Source organism: Astyanax mexicanus, chromosome 13 (assembly GCF_023375975.1).
Source record: "Astyanax mexicanus isolate ESR-SI-001 chromosome 13, AstMex3_surface, whole genome shotgun sequence".
In the NCBI taxonomy this organism is placed as follows: Eukaryota; Metazoa; Chordata; class Actinopteri; order Characiformes; family Acestrorhamphidae; genus Astyanax; species Astyanax mexicanus.
Genome location: NC_064420.1, coordinates 46,158,911 through 46,181,230, shown reverse-complemented (window position 1 = coordinate 46,181,230; position 22,320 = coordinate 46,158,911). Strand labels below are relative to the sequence as shown.

At 38.3% G+C, this 22,320-nt stretch overlaps 1 protein-coding gene across 1 annotated transcript in view; it reads left to right on the top strand.

Annotated features, from left to right (window-relative positions):
- The window catches only part of LOC103035372 (protein kinase C and casein kinase substrate in neurons protein 1), a 114,674-nt gene that overhangs the window by 12,315 nt on the left and 80,039 nt on the right, over positions 1-22,320 (top strand). Inside the window, exon 2 of the mRNA XM_022676806.2 lies at positions 9,110-9,213. The gene's annotated coding sequence lies outside the window, so the exon portion shown is untranslated. The remainder of the gene's footprint in view (positions 1-9,109; positions 9,214-22,320) is intronic.

Below are 22,320 nucleotides of genomic sequence, written 5' to 3'. Positions count from 1 at the left end.
GAAATCCAAGTAATCCCAAAGGATTCACATACTTTTTTTGGTACCACTTTAAAATAAGACTACCTTTATAAAGGATTTAAAAATGGTTTACAGTTAGTTTATTAATGTTATTAATTAGGTTGTAAATGCTTTAAAAATCATTAATAATCAGTTATAACACATCATTAGAAAGGGCAACAATATAGACGGCTGTGGGTTCACTATTTGGCAAATAACAGGTCATTGTTGCCCTTTCTATGTATGTGTTATAACTGATAATTAATGATTTTTAAGGCATTTACAACCTAATTAGTAACCATTAATAAACTAATTGTAAACCATTTCTAAACCCGTTATATAGGTAGTCTTATTTTAAAGTGGTACCATTTTTTTTGCAACTGTAAAACAAACATGTGATCATTTCCATCACTATAATCATAGACTGGAAAGGTTCACTGCAACAACATGCACTTTTCAGATATTCTGCAGCTGTGTCTCTACCTGTCTCTCAGCTGGTCTACCCCACTGTGTTGTGCTGTGTTAACCTACATTTCCAGTTTTCCCACTGTGCTCTTCTCTCTGCTGCTCTGTGCTCTTCGTCTTTAGCAGCGTTTACAGGTTTGCCCGAGCGAGGAGACACTGACTGCGCCCTCTGGATGTGTCATCCTCACCCTCCCTCCATTTTCACAGCCTGCCACACACCTATACGGCCCTGTGAGAGATCCACCCATACACCTCTCACACACACACACACACACACACACACACACACACACTGCTGCCTGCTGGTCTCAGACCAGATACACCCTGCAGCTCATAAACACACTTAACAGTGCTGCCTGCGTCATACGGACACAATAACATGTTACAGATTATACTGGATACTGCAGTACTTGCAGTAAATTTCCAATTAATAAACTATTATAAAATCTATTTTCTGATCTATTTTCGTACACAAGGCACACATTTTTATTATGTGGCACTAGTAAGGAACACGGGTGTCGCCATGTTTCCCTTCTAATTCTGTAAAGCTTAGCTAAGTTAAGTAAACAAGACTGTAAAGTCAAGTAAGCTTAGATTTGCAGATTTCCATTAAGGCTAGCCGCAGTTAGCAGCTAATGCCACCTAACAGCACTACACTGAGAAACTCTGAGTGTTCTGGTAAGCCAGAGCGATATTAGCTTGCGGTTTGTCCAATGTAGCTTGTTTAAACACAGTAAACACACAGACTACAGTCCAATGTACTCACCTCTGAACAACGAAAGAGCTAGCGCTTAGCGCTGTGGTGAGCGGGTAATGCTAATGCTGCTGCAGCAGTGCTACTAAACAGGGGTTAGCAGCAGGCTACTGGCCATTAATACTCACCTCTAAACGGCAAAAGAGCGAGCTCTTAGCACTGTGGTTAGCAGGTAATGCTAATGCTGCTCCAGCAGTGCTACTTTCCAGGGTTAGCAGCAGGCTACAGGAGGATAGTTCTTACCTCTGAACAATGAAAAAGCTAGAGCTTAGCACTGTGGTTAGCAGGTAATGCTAATGCTGCTCCAGCAGTGCTACTTTCCAGGGTTAGCAGCAGGCTACAGGAGGATAGTTCTTACCTCTGAACAATGAAAAAGCTAGAGCTTAGCACTGTGGTTAGCAGGTAATGCTAATGCTGCTCCAGCAGTGCTACTTTCCAGGGTTAGCAGCAGGCTACAGGAGGATAGTTCTTACCTCTGAACAATGAAAAAGCTAGCGCTTAGCACTGTGGTTAGCAGGTAATGCCAATGCTGCTCCAGAATTGCTACTTTCCAGGGGTTAGCAGCAGGTTACTGGCCAATAATACTCACCTCCGAGCGACGAAAGAGCTAGCGCTTAGCACTGTGGTTAGAAGGTAATGCTAATGGTGCTCCAGTAGTGCTACTAGCCAGGGGTTAGCAGCAGGCTACAGGCTGAAAATACTCACCTCTGAACGGCAAAAGAGCTACCGCTTAGTGCTGTGGTTAGCAGGTAATGCTATTGCAGCTCAAGCAGTGCTACTAGCCAGGGCTTTAGCAGCAGGCTACAGGCTGATAATACTCACTTCTAAATGTCAAAAGAGCTAGCGTATAGTACGGTTAGCCTCTATTGCTAATGCTGCCCCAGCAGTGCTACTAGTCAGTGTTTAGCTACAGGTTACAGGCTGATAATACTCACCTCTGAAAGCTGAAAGAGCTAGTGTTTGGCATGGTGGTTAGCTGGTAATGCTAATGCTACTCCAGCAGTGCTAAGAACTAGGGGTTAGCTGCAGGCTACAGACTGATAATACTTACCTCTGAACATCGAAGGAGCTAGCGCTTAGCAGCTAATGCTAATAGCAGCTAATGCTAATACTGCTGGAGAACTAAACTGAAACTCCTGTATAATGCTGTACTTGAGCAGAGTGGCTTTATTGCTTCTTACAACCTGACTGGTAGAATTCATACATAAGGTGCACACCGGATTATTAGACGCACTAATGACATTTTGATGATTTTTGGGGAAATTAAAGGATTTTAAGTTTTTAAAAATAACGAAAATGCATTAGAAAAAGAGAATGTTTATTCATTGTTCCTTCTGAAATCGAGATATTAAAAAGGAATTATTTATCCAGCTTTTGTTGGAGTAAAAACAAAAGGACAGCTTCCTACCAAATTTGGGAGCATTTCTGTTAGAATTTCATTGCATTTATTAGAGCTAGGTGATATAAAATATAAAATAATAATCACAATATGTCAGGTTAGCACGTTTCTCTCCCAGTGCTGGGTTCTTGGGTTCAAGTCTCTATCTGGGTTTCCAAAAAATCAGGTAAAATTGGATATTCTAAATCACCCAGAAAGTTTTGATCATTACCCTGGTGTGTGATTGTATACCCAGATATGGATTTATTGGTGTCAGTTTCACAGAATTTTACAACCAGTATTCTTCACCGCAGGTTTACCCTGTTAATTTAATTAAAACGCCTAATTGGTGGGTGAGTCTTAAGGAGTTTAGAGTGTCTATGGTTCAATATAAATATGAATATTTGACGCCATGTATTGATTATATACAGCAAATGAAAACAATATGATATATCTCAATATTAATATTTTGTCCCAATCCAGTTGCCAATAATTCGCAAAGAAGCACAGACACAGACACGGATTATTTTCAAACTAATTTGTCAGACACATGCATGTAATCAGTATTCAGGTGAAGCAGATCGGGGAAACTGTTACGGGTTATGAGTGCAAAATAAAATAGATACTGAATATGAATGCATTCATTAGCACGAGTGTCCACAAACTCTTTAACATAAATTCCATTAATTGCTGTATAGACCACCAGATGAAGTGAATAAGACTAGTAAGAGTAGGTCGACCACAGAACACTACAGAAAAAAAAAGATCACTGGTGGGAGCTCCAAACCCCCAGTGGTGTTTATAGAAAACCAGTGTACATACAATTAAGAATCACCCAGCACTTTGTGGTTTTCAGGGTCACAAACCCATCAAACTCTGAGCTAATCTCATAACATGCTGCAGGCATTTACACTACTGCAACAAATCCCAGCTAATAAAACCAGGGTTGAGTAGAAAACATGAAATAATGCAGCATAAACATGTGTTTAACATCACCAAGTAATACTAGCAGTAATCGTAGAAGGATAATATTAGTAGTAGTTGCCTAATAACAGTATTATTATTAGTAGTAATAGTATATTGTAACAGTAGTAGCCTTGTAGAAATACCACTTAATTATCGCAGATGTTGTTAAAAAAGTATTCATAGTAGTCTTATAGTAGCCAAGCAATCACATAGGTAGACTATTAGCAGTACTAGTAGTATAAGTAGCCTAATACTAGTTCTAGAAGTACAGCTCTGGAAAAAAATAAAGAGACCACTTCTGTTTCTGAATCAGTTTCTCTGATTTTGCTATTTATTATAGGTTTATGTTTGAGTAAAATGAACATTGTTGTTTTATTCTATAAACTACGGACAACATTTCTCCCAAATTCTGAATAAAAATATTGTCATTTAAAGCATTTATTTGCAGAAAATGAAAAATGGCTGAAATAACAAGAAAGATGCAGAGCTTTCAGACCTCAAATAATGCAAAGGAACGTTCAGAAATCAATATTTGGTGGAATAACCCTGGTTGGTTTTTAATCACAGTTTTTTTTCATGCATCTTGGCATCATGTTCTCCTCCACCAGTCTTACACACTGCTTTTGGATAACTTTATGCTGCTTTACTCCTGGTGCAAAAATTCAAGCAGTTCAGTTTGGTGGTTTGATGGCTTGTGATCATCCATCTTCCTCTTGATTATATTCCAGAGGTTTTCAATTTGGTAAAATCATAGAAACTCATCATTTTAAGTGGTCTCTTATTTTTAATACTACAGAGCTGTAGTAGTAGTAGTAGTAGTCTCATAGTAGCAATAGAAGTAGTAGTGGCCTAATTATAGTAGTGAATATAATCTAGTAGTAATAGTAGTAGACAGATCTTATGTAAGTAGTAGTAGTAATAGTAATATATAGTATAGTAATATATAAGTAGTAGTAGCAGCATGTTTGTATCTTGGCAGCAGAAAACACACGTGTGCCACTGACCAGCTTTCACAGCAACAATAAACAGAATAAAGAATAAAATTACATTGCTGTTCCCTTAAATGAGCTGCTGGTGCATCTTCACCATATGAACACTCAGGTCGGTTTCCCCTTCTGAGATGTGCAAAATGCTGCTCTGTTAAGATACGGACACGCCAAAGTCAGAGCTCACCTGGCTCTTAACGCTACAGCAACACATTCCAGATAAAATCCACGAAAATGGTTCTTTACATGGAATGAATAAAACCCACATATCATAAAGATTATTAAGAGTGTTTTAAGTTAGTATATTTCTCTCACTATAATCACAGTCATAATTCCTCTGAGTGAAGTCCTGAGGGGAGACGTCTGCTAGACTGATACACTCTGTAGAAACATTATATTGATTTTTCAGATGTTTGAGTGTTCATTGTCCAGATCTGAGAATTCAATCAGGGCAAGTGCATTAATACATCTCTAGCTGCAGATAAGTGTGTGTGTGTGTGTGTGTGTGTGAAAGTTGTTTATGATGTTGGGTGATGATGGAGCTGGGTGATTATGCGCTCGTGTGTAGGTGTGTTTGTTCTACGCTGTGCGGAGGTGAGGAGGAGGAGATGAAAAATATGAAAAATAGCCGTATTTACTGCTTCATGTGTTGTGTTTAAAATGAGGTACATTTTTAACAAGGTGTGCTTGTTTTCTTACATTTCCAGGATACCTTGCCCCATAATGTCTGAAGCATATACACATACAGCTCTGGGAAAAAATAAGAGACCACTCCAGTTTCTGAATCAGTTTCTCTGATTTTGCTATTTATAGGTATATGTTTGAGTAAAATGAACAGGGTTGTTTTATTCTATAAACTACAGACAACATTTCTCCCAAATTCCAAATAAAAAAACTGTCATTTAGAGCATTTATTTTCAGAAAATGAGAAATGGCTGAAATAACAAAAAAGATGCAGAGCTTTCAGATCTTAAATTATGCAAAGAAAACAAGTTCATATTCATAAAGTTTTAAGAGTTCAGAAATCAATATTTGGTGGAATAACCCTGGTGGTTTTTAATCACAGTTTTCATGCATCTTGGCATCATGTTCTCTTTCTCCACCAGTCTTACACACTGCTTTTGGATAACTTTATGCTGCTTTACTCCTGGTGCAAAAATTCAAGTAGTTCAGTTTGGTGGTTTGATGGCTTGTGATCATCCATCTTCCTCTTGATTATATTCCAGAGGTTTTCAATTTGGTAAAATCAAAGAAACTTTTTAAGAGGTTTCTGTATATATACACATTTACATTTACAATACAAGTCAAACATTTGGACACACACACCCTCATAAGGAAGGAATACATATGGAATCATGCAGTAACTTAAAAGTGTTAAACAAACCAAAATACTTCCCAAAATCAGAGAATTTCTGAGGCTGGTAACTCTGATGAACTTATCCTGTATAACAGAGAGAACTCTTGCTCTTCCTTATATGGGGCGCTCCTGCCAGTTTAATTACTGCACTCGAGGATACTTTCAAAGCTCTTGAAATTCTTCTTTTTGGATTGACTGACATTTCTTAAAGTCAGTAAGTTGAGTAGTTCTTGCTTCTCATACTCTGGATTAGAGCATTACTCAAATATTCACTATTCACTGTATACCTGTAACTCTACCTCTTCACTACTTTACTTTAACTGATGCTCTCAAACACTTTATTAAGAAGCAAGAAATTCAAGTTTAATTAACTCTTGATGAGTTCAGCACAGCTGTTAACTGAAAGCCTGAATTCCAGGTGACTCTACCTCATAAAGCTGACTGAGAAAATCCAGCAGAGATGTGCAAATCTTTGAAGAATCTAAAATATAAAATATATTCTGGTTTGTTTAAATTAATAAATAATACCATATGTTTTTTCTTCATAGTTTGGATGAGCTTAGTATTAATATACAATGCAGATTTTTTTTTTAAATAATGAAAAAACGCTGAATTTTAGGTCTGTCCAAACTTTTGGCTGGTACTGTATGTCTGAAGAGGATGTCCTTCGACATTCTCTTTCTGAGTAGCTCGAGTTTTTTTGGTCTAAAAGTGGATTTTGTGAATCTTACAGAGATTGAGATTGAGGTGCTTGATACGATTTCCCTCGTCCTACTCAGCCTCTGTCTCTTCTCAGACACAGCAGTGTGTGTCTCTCTCTCTCTCTGTGTGTGTGTGTGTGTGTTAGAGGTGAGTGGACAGAGTGGACAGCAGGTTGTCTCAGACTGCCGTGTGTCCTCTGGCTGCTCAGACAGGACACAGAGAACAGATCTCATTAGGATAAAGAAGACTGACCTGCACACAAACCTGGAAACAAAATGTTAAAGAATGACTATATATTGTACTATATTTCTAAAGTATTGGGGCACACGATTATCCACTGTTTCATCTTAAATCAAGAGTATTACAGACATCCCAAGTTGCAAAAGTTGATTTACCCCATCCAAAACCCCCAACCCCAACCCACCCTCCCCTGTGAAAAAAAAAAAAAACTTGCACACACACCAATGGATAACAAAACTTTACTTTTATATTAATTAATTTAATTACATTTTGAGTATTCAGAGGTGAAATGAGTTTTATCTTTTTTCTTTTTAGAAGGCCCTGCCTCTGCTTTCCTTTTTTTGGGGGTGAAAAAAAGCCTTTATTTGACAAAAATTGACAGTTACAATATCACAAAAAATTGCACAACATCAAAAACATTTCATATCATATTACAATAATTATTAATATTGCCTCCACCATGATCTGCTTTCTCTCACTCACTGAACAAATCCCGTCCGGGAGGGGGAAAAACACTGCCCGCCCACACTAAAAACTGATTGGCTGTCTCACAGACTCTTTGCAGAGAACAGGCCAATCAGAACCCTCTCTGTTTTCTCTCTCTCCTTCCCACACGCGATTAGAGAATAAAAGTCTGTGGCCTGTGTGCGCGTTTGGGGCACTCGTTCTGAATTCCGGGAGATTATATGTGACTGGTGGGCATCAGGGAGCCACTACCCAAATGCGGGAGACTCCCGCAGCTTCAGGGAGACTTGGTTTGTCTGGTATTAAAAATAGTTTATCCTGCTTTTATTGTGGGTCCGGAGGATGTGTCCAAAAGGGTTCAGTTGGGTTCTTGATCATGTTGTGTTGAAGGCAAACTGAATTTTTACTTGTGGTGAGAACGTGATCTGGTCTCGATCCGACCCAGCTATTAAATATATTGCATTTATTTGAGCTAAACTGCTGATAAGGTGCAGTTTAAACTGATATATTAGCCTAATAACACTAATTACCACAGTGATGAATAAACGTTGTGTTCATGCACGCCCAATGTTCTTAATGTTTTGAGAGTGCAGAGCTTTTCACTGCAAGAAAGCTGCCAAAAGTCTTCAGCCAATCAGACGTGGCAACAGGATTTGACCAATTAAATTCATAATGCCGCTTGCTCTGCGTTCTCATTGGCTGAAATAAAAGCGCGATGAAACTTAAATATTACCTGCAAGACATTTTTACATTAATAGCAGAAATATGTTGCTCTGAAATAATAAAATATAATATACTTGTTTATTTTTTTTTTAGTAAACTCCAAATTAGATTAAAAAAATATTTTTTGTATTGTTTTTACTATTGCATTATCAGCTCAGAGCTAGATGGCCAGTGTCAATAGATCTGGAATGAATTTCGGAACACTGGCAGGAATTTAATTGGTCAAATCCTGTTGCCACGTCTGATTGGCTGAAGACTTTTGGCAACTTTGTTGCAGTGAAAATATAGGCTCTGCATAATTTTTTTATATATTTGCTCTCGAATATTGGCAGTAAAATGATGCCATACACAGCCTGCTCTCGTGGTTTATTGGTGCACATTTTGGTGCTTTTAGGTTTATGCCTGTGTGAAAACAAACCAAACAAAGGAAGAAAATGTTCCAAATAGACAAACTCATCAACTGATTCAGAACAGAGAAACAAACTACAGTTGTGAAAACACTCTTACACTCTTGCTTTTTGTAATGTATGAACATTGTGATATTGTTGACAGTCTGTTAAATTAAAATTAATTTGTTTGTGTTTTGAGCATTTTATTTATTTTTATATATTTATTAGTATTTTTATTTTTTTGGTCTGTAAAGCACTTTGTGAGTTGTTCTGGAAAGCGCTATATATACAATGATTACTTACTTACTTTTGTTAGAGTAACTGTGTCTACTGTCTAGGGAAGACTTTCTACTAGGTTTTGTAACATTGCTGTGAGAATTTGATAGCATTCAGTGACAACAAAAGTGACCGCTAAATCCCCAACTCGTTCACTTGGTTCATGACTCTGGATCTGCCCAGGTCTGCTCTGTTTACTTGCGTTTTGTAATCCACCTACACTCTAAAAAACAGAGGTATGATATGAGTACTTTTTTGTACTCAAAGGTACACTCTTCATAATTGTACCCTCAAAGGTACAATATTGGTCTTTATAGGGTCAGATTTGTTCCCTCTGAAGTACAAAGTAATTTCTAACAGCAATAAGTACAAATTTGTAGCATTTCCTGTTTTTTCCCTTGTTTGTCTCAGGTAATCTCCTGTAGAGTCGTCTGACGGAAGGGCAGCTCTCTCTCTCTCTCTCTCCGTAGCTCTGCTGGGTGTATGGAAAGCTGGTTTGTCCTCAGGTGGAGAAGGTAGGACAGTCTGCTCTTTTTTTACATCAACCTTTATTATCTGGCGTTATCTCTGAAAGCTTCAGGGAGCTCTTAAAGCATCTGAGGGATGTTCTGTTCACTGAGAGGAGAGGTGGAGCTCACTCTCAGACTGTGGAGTAAATCTTTAATGAAGGTCCTGCTCTGCTAAGAAATAGCCTGTTGTGTTCTGGGTAATAATGGAGCTGGTGTTCCTCAAGCTTGAGTCAAAGTCATGTGGGACTTTAGACTGATCTGACTGACAAAAATCCAGTTTTATTACTTTATTGCATTTTTTTAATCAACAGCACTTAAATATACAGTATATCTGTTTTTTTTCAACCAGGCAAGCTGGATTGATGGCTGGATGGATGGATGGAATGATAAAATGATGGATGGAATAGGTGGATAGAACAATGAATGAATGGAATGATGGATGGATGAATAAAATGATGAATGGATGGATAGATAGGTGGATGCAATGGTGGATGGATGGATGGATGGATGTAATGATAAATTGATGGATGGAATGTGTGGATGGAATGATGGATGAATGGAATGATGGATGGATGGATAAAATGATGACTGGATGGATGGATGGATTAATGGATAGATGGAATGATGGATAGATGAATGGAATGATAAATGGATAGATGGGATAAATGGATGGCTAGATGGATGAATGGAATGATGAATAAATTAATGGATGGAGAAATGATGGACGGTTAAATGAATTAAAATTATAAATTAATAGATGGAATAATGAATAGATAGAATGATGATTGGATGGATGGATGGGATGATGGATGGATGGAATGATGGATGGATGGATGGATGGATGATGGATAAATAGATGTATGGATGGAATGGGTGGATGGTTAAATGAATGGAATGATAAATGGAATGATGGATGGAATGATGGATGGAATGATTGATGGAATGATGGATGGATGGATGGATGGAATGATGGATGGAATGACAAATGGATGGATGATGGATGGATGGATAGAATGATGAATGGATGGATGGATAGATAGATACTTTATTGATCCTAGAAGGAAATTGAAGCATCCTGTAGCAGATCAACACTGCACACAGAAGTTGCAATAAAAAAACAAATAAAAAATAAAAGAGATAAACGTAAAAAATAAAGTGAGAAAATTACAATAGAGAGAAATTAAGATTTCAGTGCAAACAGAGAAAGACGGTTGCTGTAATTCAGTGCATGGAATAATAAAATTTTGTCTCTCCAGCTGTTGTTCGAGGCTATATAACAAGCTTCAGTCTGACTTAATGCTTTAATGGTTTCTAATAATCCATTCATTTAAAGTGTATAATTGCTTTGTTCCTAATTAAATGGAAAAGAACAATTCCATTAGACTCAAATTACATTCACAGACAGTCATTACAGGTTATTACATAACGTAGTGAGATCGTTTGTTCAGGTATACGTTTATAATTACTGTATCTGTTATTAAAGAGGCAGAACGGCAGGATGTGCAAAATGCAACAAGGTCATTCCCATTATCAACCACTCGATCTTTCACTGCTATTATACATCTATAAACTTTTATTGGAGTTAACATCGCAATTCAATGAAAACATGGTTAATTTGATATATAATATATATGTCAACATTATTTGAAGCAAATTAGTTTGTTTGCTTGGACAATTCTAGCCACTCATCTGTCTACACCCACTATCAGACCTGTAACTGTAACTGTAACATAATTTATGTGGCCTTTGCCATGTGCATATGGCAAGCATGTTTGCCTATTAGTGCTGTAACACTGGGTTCAAGTCCTGGTTGGGTGTAGTTTCCACATTCTCCATGTGTCCCCATTGGTTTTCTTCAGGGACTCCCACAGGCTTCCTCACACAGTTCAATGTTATCGGGGAGAGCACTGACCTTAGCGATGAGCTAGTTAACACAATAATGTTACCAGGAAGATAACTAAAGCTAGCGACAATTTAGCTTAAATACTAATGTTACCTAGAAGAGTACTACAGCTAGTGAAGGGCTAGCTATCCTTAACGACAAGCTAGCTAAAATACTAATGTTATCTAGGAGAGTACTACAGCGTTTGACGAGCTAGCCGTCCTTAATGACAAGCTAGCTAACTGTATCGACAAGCTAGATAAAATGCAAATGTTACCTAGGAGAGTACTACAGCTAGGGACAAGCTAGCTATCCTTAACGACAAGCTAGCTAAAATACTAATGTTACCTAGGAGTAGGGTTACCAACCGTCCCTTAAAATCTGTAATCGTCCCATATTTGGGCAGTAAAATACGCGTTATGTATTGAATTGATCCGGGACGCGATTTGTCCCGTATTTTTAAGGTGAGTCATTAAGGCGGGCGATTTGTTTCAGAGACACCGCTGCGGCGCTGCCCCTCCTCCGCTGGAGGGCAACAATATAGATGGCTGTTTAATATAGTTTACGATTTGGCAAACAACAGGTCATTGTTGCCCTTTCCACTGTACGTATGTGTTATAACTGATTATTAATGATTTTTAAGGCATTTAAAACCTAATTAGTAACCATTAATAAACTAATTGTAAACCATTTATAAACCCTTTATAAAGGTAGTCTTATTTTAAAGTGGTAACCATAACATTTATTGTTTTGTTCATACTGTATCGATACATAGCATCAAATATGGATATTTTTATGAAAATATTCAGTATTTGACTTAAAGTTTCACGCAAAGTTACACCATTACTTCACATGGTGGCGCTATAATTAAATGAATAGTGTAATTTGCATATTTAAGAGTTTTATCCTCTTCTATAACACAGATGCTGTGAAATATTGTAGAGAATTGTCTTGTGATATATCTCTGAGAATTGCAGAGTCACAATATTGTGATATTATCGTTATTTTGAGCAACGTATCGTGATAATATCGTATCGTGTGATTCCCACCCTTAATATTAATAAATTGCAGAAAGGGCTTACTATGGAAAAAGTTGTGTTAAATTTTACGTTTTTCTCCATTTTCAATCTTTCTCCACACTCCCCTACCATCACTGCAGAACAAACGTGACATAGTGATTTCACAGGATTCACTTAATTTAGTTTAATAACTGCATGTTTTGACAGTGGTCTGGATCTCCAGAGTACTGAGGAAGCTCTGTTTCAGTTCCAGAGACGAGTGTTTGTACAGGGAAATCCCAGAATGCACTATAACTATAACAGTCCTGGTTCTGTAAGAGCCTTCCCCAAAGCCAATCCAGCAAACTGTGTGTGTGTGTTTGAAAGGCTCAACCTTCATATTTAGCGAATTTTGTGATTTTGTGGATGATTTTTACTATAATGTGTGACATATGGGGTTCAGTGCTGCTCTGGGGCTGCTTTTTCTTTGAGGAAGCATGGCCATCATTGGACCTTGCAACAGGACAATGACCCTAAGCAGACCTCAAAGTCTACAACCGAGAGCTCGGTTTCAGAAGAAGTCCTGGAAGATTCTGGAGTGGTTTTCACAATCTCTAACATGGGTTTATAATAGGCAGTAAAATATTAGTGTGATTGCTGTAAGCATGGTCTTACTTAAGACGTTATTATTAGCCAAATACATTTGCATTTCATGATTTAGACCACTTAAAAATTATAAGTTTCTTTGATTTTACCAAATTGAAAACCTCTGGAATATAATCCAGAGGAAGATGGATAATCTGCTTGATTTTTTGCAGCAGGAGTAAAGCAGCATACGTTTATCCAAAAGCAGTGTGTAAGACTGGTGGAGGAGAACATGATGCCATGATGCATGATTAAAAAACAGGGTTATTCCACCAAATATTGGTGGTCTCTTAATTTTTTTTCCAGAGCTGTGTATATAGTAACACTTTAGCAACCACCACTGCAACACCTTAGCATCCACTGTCATCGCAACCCCTAGCAACACCATAGAAACCACCTGCTAAAATAAAGCAATAAAGCAACACCTTAACAACCACCTAGCCTAGCAACACTTTAGCAATTACTATACTTAACAATGCATTAGTCACAATTAAATGACTGACATTTAGTCACTAAAGCAATCACTGTAGCAACAAGCTAGCAGCCACTTAGCTATACCCTACTAACCATCTAGCAGCACCTTAGCAGCCCAATACTGTTACAAACTACAAAGCAATACCATAGCGACCACCATAGCAACATCCTTTCAATAGTTAAGATAGCAATAAGAAAATAGCAATCCCATAGCAACCACCTAGCAACAACTAACTGTAACCACCTATAAAAAAAAACATAGAATCCACCATAGAAAACATTCACCAACAGCAACACCATAGCAACACCTTAGCAAACACAGTGCAAGACCTCAGCATCCAACAAATAACATATAATTAATTAAAATAATTTGTTTAACATTGTTATTTATATCCTGTTTTACTTTTATTTAACTTATTTTATGTCACAAATCATCTCTATGGAGTAAAAATATATAAATGATAGAAAAATATATATATTTTTGCCTTGTTAGCTGGGATGCTGCCATTTTTTGCTTTCAGTGTGCAGAGTAAAATTTATAAAATCTGTGGGCATGGCTAATATGCTGTTTGAATAAGGAAACGCATGATTGAAACACATTTCAATGGACGCAGGGTCTGTAAAGGTTAAAAAACAACAACTGTATATACCATAGCAACACCTTAGAGACTGACTAACAAATGAACATTTTTCTGATTGTTTTCTATGAGCAAAAAATCTGCAGTCTTCATAATGAGTCTGACCTTACTCTCTGACCAATCACACACAGGCTAATTAGCCTACTGAAGCTAGAACCTTATTAAAGGAGTGATCATTTCAGTTCAGCCTGTGATCCAGTGTGAATCTTCAGCCGTGCTCTTTCTAAAAGATTAACACACACATGGCTGAGTTTCAGGGAGGCGTCGGAGCGTGAAGATCAGTGTAAAACACTGGCGTGAGCATCGGCCTGAATTCGGAGAGGATGATCTGAGCTGTATAATAAGATGATTTTAGTGAATGAAGTCAGACCTGGACTAAAATACTCAAGTTTATATATTTATTTTAGAATTAGGTTTATTCTTAAAGGATATTCACTAGGGCTGCAGCTATCGATTAATTGATTCGATTCGACTAATCAAGTAAATTGGATAAAGCACATTTGTTTGCTTAAAGAGTACTTAAAAATACACAAGAGAAAACAAGACATTTCACTTAATAATGAATGACCAATTGACTTCCTTTTTTAGATAAGTTATATTTTTGAATTCATAACATACATTTCCAAACTGAAAACACAAATAGAAATAAATAAAGGAATAATAATAATTTATAAGCTATAGGGAATCAATCAATAAAAAAGACATAAACATTTGGATTATGTTGTACATCTTAGCTTCTGAACAGTAGAGATGTTGCCAGTTCGTCTGACGGAGCCGGTGACGTGTATTAGTTTATAAACTCCTCAGTGCTGTGTTCACTTACATAAAGCCTGTAATAAGCCCGGAATTGTCTGTTTTTATAAACTAACCACACATTAGACAGTATTCTTAATAATCAGCACTGTCGTTGTGTTATTACGGTACATTAATTATAATCTGATTGATTTGTTATAAGTTATATTAACCTTCTCTCGGCTCCACCGCTAACGTGTCCTCGGCTGAGACAGGAGGTAGGCAGGAGTGGATACACACTGTCCAGCCTAAAAAGCTGCATTATTATTGCCCTACAGCTCTGGAAAAAAATTAGTGACCACTTAAAAATTGATGAGTTTCTTTGATTTTACCAAATTGAAAACCTCTGGAATATAATCAAGAGGAAGATGGATGATCACAAACCATCAAACCAAACTGAACTATTTGAAGTTTTTTTTTGCACCAGGAGTAAAGCAGCATAAAGTTATCTAAAAGCAGTGTGTAAGACTGGTGGAGAAAGAGAACATGATGCCAAGATGCATGAAAAAAAACTGTGATTAAAAACTACCAGGGTTATTCAACCAAATATTGATTTCTGAACTCTTAAAACTTTATGAATATGAACTTGTTTAAATTGCATTATTTAAGGTCTGAAAGCTTATGCTAAAGATCCCTAAAAATAGGGCCTATTGAGTGAGAAGGTATCCCAATACCTTTGCATATACACTTCACATTGTAGCCATGAAGCCTCATATAAAGCCACATTGATAAGCAACCAATCAAGATCATGCTACTTGTTCGTAGATTTTGTAAATGTTGGGCTCTAAAACGTTAAGTAAGCGGTGTAAGTAAGTAAGTAAGTGCTGGTGTTCTGTCGAATTGTGCTACCTTGTCAAACTGTGCTACCCTAGTGTATTTAAAGGTAAAAAAACAAACAAAAAAAATTGTATGTATGCTCGCTGTAAAAGTGTCGACATGATATTTGAATATCCTAAATCAGGGTAAAATTAAGGCAATATAGGTGTTATTTTTTTGTTATATTTGTATTATTTTTATTTTATTTTTTTGTCAGATAGATAGATGTGTACCCAAGAAAAACAAAATTATCAGGAAAAAAGAGAGAGAGAATTAACGCATGCTTAGAGCCGCTAAGTAGCACAAATCGATGAGTAGCATAACTCGACAGAACACCGGCTCTGTGTGGAGAGAGGGAGCTGGTTTGGGTGGGTTAAGGTGGTGGAGGTGGGGGGGGGGATGTTTCTGTAATATTTTGGTGTCTGAGTCATAAGTGAGATTTGCACTTCAGAGACAGGCAGCACTGAGCCTTGGCCTACACTACACACACACACACACACACACACACACATTACTCACGGTCATCTGTCTCTCTCTCTCCCTCTCTCTTTGCTGAATATCTCTATCCCTGACAGGAAACAAGGTTGAATATACTATATTCAAATGCACACAAAAATAACACAGCAAGAAGTTGATAGAGGGAATGGAATGAAGCTTTGTACTGTATGTATAATATATTGCATGTAATGATGATATATTAGAGTGATTGCAATATTTAAAGCTGATGTCTGTAAGTTTTAAGTTTTAGGGGATTTAGTGCCCTCTCTGGTGAGAATGGGTAATTGCACCGAGCATGTGGAAGAATCATTTTAAACTGGGCAAGTGTGATGCGGTCTCCTCCTTTCAGAGCGGATGAATCCGATTCCAGGTTATGTTCAGTCAGAGAGAGAGAGAGAAAGAGTGAGAGAGAGAGACAGAGAGAGAGAGAGCGCTATACACTTTGGTTTTACTATGAATGAATGAGTTACGCTACTGAGCTCTGAGTTTCCCCTTCTGAAGTCCCCAATGCTCCACCAGCCGCTCAAATTCAGTAAAACTGAGCCGGATCCTCTTTTTTAGAGGCTGTACGCGTGGCGTAAGTATGTAAAGACGCGTGACGTGGCCAGTAGAAGAACTCTAGCGAAAAGTGACCCGAGAAAATGAGGTACTGAGCTCTGAGTTTCCCCTTCTGAAGTCCCCAATGCTCCACCAGTTGTATACGTTCAGTAAAACTGAGCTGGATCCTCTTTTTTAGAGGCTGTACGTGTGACGTAAGTATGTAAAGACGCGTGACGTGGCTAGAAGAAGAACTCTAGCGAAAAGTGACCCGAGAAAATGAGCTACTGAGCTCTGAGTTTCCCCTTCTGAAGTCCCCAATGCTCCACCAGCCGCACGCGTTCAGTAAAACTGAGCCGGATCATCTTTTTTAGAGGCTGTACGAGTGACGACCTGAAAACTCCAGTTTTTATAATGAATATATTATTAGGCTTAGCAGGGATGGTCGTTTCAGCACACTGTTACCATTAAACACAATATTTTATCCCTGTAATCATTGACATATCTGTACATCTGACATAACTGCATTTCAGGGTGCATATTTTGAATATTACATACAATTAATAAATCAATAGAGCAACATTAGATTATAGATTATAGATTATATATTAGAGCAGTCAGCCAAAAATAACATGTACTCCTTGCCTTTGAAGAAGAGCCTCCATTTGTATTCTGCAGCGAAACTTGGCTAAATGGAGAAGAGAGGGAGTAAAAGAGAGAGAGAGAGAGAGGGAGAGAGAAAGATGATGGTAGGCTTGTGGATTTATTATCACACCAACCAAACGCCCCCCCCTCTTCTCCCTCCGTTTTTGTACTCTGTGATTAGGAGTGCTGAGGGACAGAATGAGCAGGAGAGAAAGAGGAAAAGAGAGCGAGAGAGAGGCAGGCAGATGGAGGGAGCGAGGGGTGAGGGAGAAAGATGGAAAATGAGAAAGGCAGCATTGTAGATGGGAACCACAATACTGTGTTGGGTGTAGGAATAAATGAACTGAGCATTTGCCGTTACGTGTGAGCTTGAACAGAGAGTGCAAGCAGATTATCTTTCTCTCTCTCTCTCTATTGCATTCTGTCTCTCTCTCTCTCTCTTTCTCTATTTCTCTGTCTCGCTCTCTCTGTCTCTCTTTCTCTTTATCTCTCTCTCTTTCTTTAAAGTGCCTATAAAAGTAGTCACTCCCTTGGACATAAACATTCACATGCCTTATGTTAAAAAAACTAGTATGGTGTCCCATGACTTTTGGCATGTCCCTTGTCCAAGGCTGAAGAAAGCTTTCCTCATGTACAATTCTACCCAGACTGCACCCATTATATCACCTCACCTCACTCCAACTCACATAATTACACAGGTTTGGGCTTTTTCAAGCTGTCCCCGTGAGATAGCACTACATGATCACTTTATATATGCTGCTGTCCCGTGACTTTTGTCATGAAATTGTAGTTTGCATTTTTTAACCAGAATTATCCAAAAACTAAAAGAAAGCTTCTCAGTTTCAATTAAATAACAATTTATATTATAATAGTGTAATATGTGATTATTTAAGCAATAATACATGAAAGGAAGTGCTATAGCATGAACCTTTACTGTTTGTAGCTGCATTGTTTGGTTTGTAAGCGCTGCATTGTTGCTAGGTTACCTGTATGTGGCAGAGTAATACTGTACATGGAGAGCTTTGGTTACTGTGGCTGATAATGGACTCAGAGAATGTCTCGCAGCCAATGACATTGCAGGGTCCGAACTAAGTGTGGTATAATATTCATTATAATATACATCTCTCTCTTTTTTCTCTCTCTCTCCTTTTCTCTCTCTCTAGCTTTCTCTGTCCTTATTTCACTCTCTCACTCTCTATCTCGGTGTAACATTCTGTCCACCTCTCCCATTTTTCCATCTCTCTTTTGCTTTCTCCTTCTTTCTCTTTCTCTCTCACTCCATCTTTCTATAGTTTTCGCTTTCATCCTGTACATCCCTTGCTCTGACATTGTTTGTCTCTTTCTTCTGCTCTCTCTCTTTCTCTCTTTCTCTAGCTATAAATCTCTATTTTTCCTTCTCTCCATCACTCTTTCCTACCTCCTCCTCTCTCCCTCTCCTTCGCTCTTTCTCTCTCTCCCTTTGTACATAGCTTTATGTCTCTCTTGTTCTCCCTCTCACTGTATCTCTATCTCTTTTCATCTCTCTCCCCTTCTCCTTCTCTCTATTTCTCTGTCCTTATTTCACTCTCTCACTCCATCTCTATATAGCTCTCGCTTTCATCCTGTATGCCCCTTGCTCTGATATTTATTGTCTATCTATTCTGCTCACCCTCACTCTCTTTCTGTAGCTATAAGTCTCTATTTTCTCTCTCCCTCTCTCTCTTTCTCTCTCTCTCTTGTTCTCTTTCCATGTCTCTTGCTTTCTTCTTCTCTCTTTCTCTGTTCTTATTTCACTCTCTCACTCCATCTCTCTATAGCTCTCTCTTTCATCCTGTACATCCTTTACTTCTGCCTCTTTCTTCTGCTGTCTGATATCCTTTCTCTCCATCACTCTTTCCCCTCTCTGTATCTTTCTCTCTCTTCCTCTTTTTCCTTCTCTCTCTCTCTCTCTCTCTCTGTCACTGGGAGGGATATGAGGTTATGTAAGCGCTGCTCTGGCCTGATGGCAGTGTTACTCCGCGCTCGTGTCGGTCGGCTGGCTGAGTGTACAGATGTTCACACGCGTCCACCTCCCACTGTCTGCACGCGTCTGATTTACACTGTGGATAGTAACAATTTTTAATGATAAGCTGTCATAGTGATTATTGAATTATATATCATTTCAAACTGCTGGATTTCAAGCTGATAGGTGGTTAGTGTGCAGTCTGCTATTCCTATTCTATTGGCAGTACTTCTTTACAGAGACTGGAAAAGCTGTGTGGGTGCATTTGCACATATGTGTCAGCAACGGATTAGGGCTGCACGATATATTGTTTAAGGATCGTCATCGCGATGTGCGCATGCCCAATAGTCACATCGCAGGACGTGTGATGTCACTTAAGGCAATTAAATCAAACATGTCATGTTGCAATGTTTTGATTCTTGACACAAGAAGTAGATACAAAGCGCTGTCTCTGTGTCTGTGTGAGTGACAGGCTGCTGCTGCCTGAGAAGTGGGGGCAGGAGTAAACACTTGCTCACCGTATGGCCTCCATCCACATGGTTGGGCACGTGCTTTTTTGTAAACGCACGTGTTGAAAGCTGTGCACCGCAGATATTTCCAGTTACAGCTAAATTCACGCTTTTAATCCCAGACAAACACTCTTATTTACCGTTTAAAAAGCCATTTAAATGCCTGATTAAAGGGCCAATTACTGTTGTTTTGCTGTTTTTCTCAGGTTTTGAGAGCTCGGTGCTGACTCAGCTCTTGATTGATCCGGATGCACAGGGCTGTTGACCTCATGGGCCCTGTATTGTTTAATATCGCGATATATAATGTCAGAAAATAACATTTGCAATGTAATTTTTTTGTTCCAATATCATGCAACCCAACAGATGCATCTTATTAGAAAGAGTGCCCATGGCTAGATGCATCACCAGACCTATCTCTGATTGGAAATGTGTGGGATGTGATTCTATTGGACGACACTTGGCTCAATACTCCCTACACCCCTAACGCAAAATCTGCAGGAATATTGGAGCTATTATGGGATGGATTATCATAGAACTCCCTTAGGAACCTCTACAACTCCATACATGCTGAGACATCTGGCTTATTAATTTACTGCATTTATTGTTCCTGGTCATATTTATCTTATTCTGAATAGCATTCCAATTTAACACTATTGACCAATTAAGCATTAGAATACTCTCTCTCTCTCTCTTTCTCTCTCTCTCTTTGTCTCTAACGATCACGCTCTGTCCCTTTCTCTCTCTTTTTCTATTTTATTTCTTGCTGTTTCTCTCTGGCAGTGGTGTGTGTGTGTGTGTGTGTGTGTGTTGTGTTGTGTGGTCGAGTGAAAGCAAGTGAGGCATGAATGTGCGATCAAACACACACACACACACACACACACACACACACACACAGGCTTTGCTCAGCACTGAGGCGGCTGTGTTACATTTCAGTACAAATACACTCTCTCACACACATAAACACACACACACACGCACACACACACGTGTGTATATAGTCTTTATGTTACTAGGGAGGTATTCCCTGTTGCTATGGCGACTCCGTGAATGGGTTTCGGTGGTGTGAGTAGATAGGAGAGAGGGATGTGACCGGAATGTGAGAGTGTGTGTTCATAGAATGTATATAAATGTGTGTGTGTGTGTGTGTGTGTGTGTGTTCTCTGTGTTTCCCCTGTTTGCAGCTTTGGGCACATTGCTATCTTTAGACACCAGTAGGGTTAAAAGTGTCTGAATCATGTGACTCCTCCTCCAGCCTGACTGATGGAAAGACAGCATCCGGAAAGATCTGAGCTTTAACACTATAAATGAATGTAAAATCACTATTCGGTAAACTGAAGGCTGAACTGCTTATTAATTAATGCTTTATAAAGTATTTATATCCTTATTAATAACCATTAAAAAAACTCCTTTATGAACTATTTATGAAGGAGCCTTATTGTACTCATTTGTATCCACTTCAGAATTGATGTACACATTGCTGTCCAGTGACTTTTGACAATGTCCCGTCAGCTTTTTTAAAAAGTTTTTAAAACATAGATAGATAGTGTGATTAATTTCATTTAAAAATGTTTCAGAAATCATTAAAGTGGCAGTCCATATTATTTTGTTTTTTAAACTGAAAGCAGAAGCATTTCTGAAACGAGAAGAATATGGATAAAATATAGTGTTTAATGGTATCAGTGTGCTGGAACGACCATCCCTGCTAAGCTGAATAATATACTCATTCTAAAAACTGGGGAGTCGGGTCACTTTTCGTGTGAGGTCTTCTTCTGGCCATGTTACACATCTTTACGTACCTAGGTACGTATGTACAGCCTCTAAAAGAGGATCCGGCTCAGTTTTCCTGAACGCAAGCGGCTGGTGGAGCAATGGAGACTTCAGAAGAGGAAATTCAGAGCTCAGTAACTCATTCACTCATAGTAAAAACAAACAAACAAGTGAAGCAAGCTCCAAAGCCAAAAAGGAACATGATGAAGTCTGCACTTATATTGGACTGGCGTTTGAGCGGTGGAAAGAGCTCTGTGACATGAAAGGGTTTATAAGTGATGCTGAGTTGGCTTTCTCTTGCTGGACAGGCAAGAGCTATTTCAGTTATTTGGCTATTACTACTAGCTAGCTATTAAAATGCTGTGGATTTTGTTGTCTATTGCTAACTAGATACTCTATGATATATATATATATATATTTTTTTTTTAAGTGGTCTCTTATATTATTCCAGAGCTGTATATTTCTCTGAGATTATAATGTGCTTTTCTGCATTAATGCTGTATCACAGTCTTGTATACCATAAGATACAGGGTTTTTGCAAAGCAGGGACAATATGACTGAAAGATCTAAAACAAATGTGGTCATAAATGAGGTGTAGTAAAGCAGTCTAAAAAACAGTAGATATCCAACGTACAAGAAAAGGAAGAAAGAATAAAAGGCTGATCAGAATTCTTCACCAGACTCAGGCAATCGTGATCATGCCCTTCTAGTAAATCTATGTTCATATGCTTTGCTATTTTGGGAAATTGAAATCTAGAGATTGGTGGGAGGCCTCTGAGGTGCCACGTTATCAAATAAATGGACAGTCTGTGTCCTACGCTGAAGGTCAGAGACGAAGAAATGGAAAAGGAGTAGTGGAAAGTGGGGAACACCAGAAGGGAGGCTGTGCTCATGTTTAATCTGCTCAACTTTTGTATTATTATTGTATTTA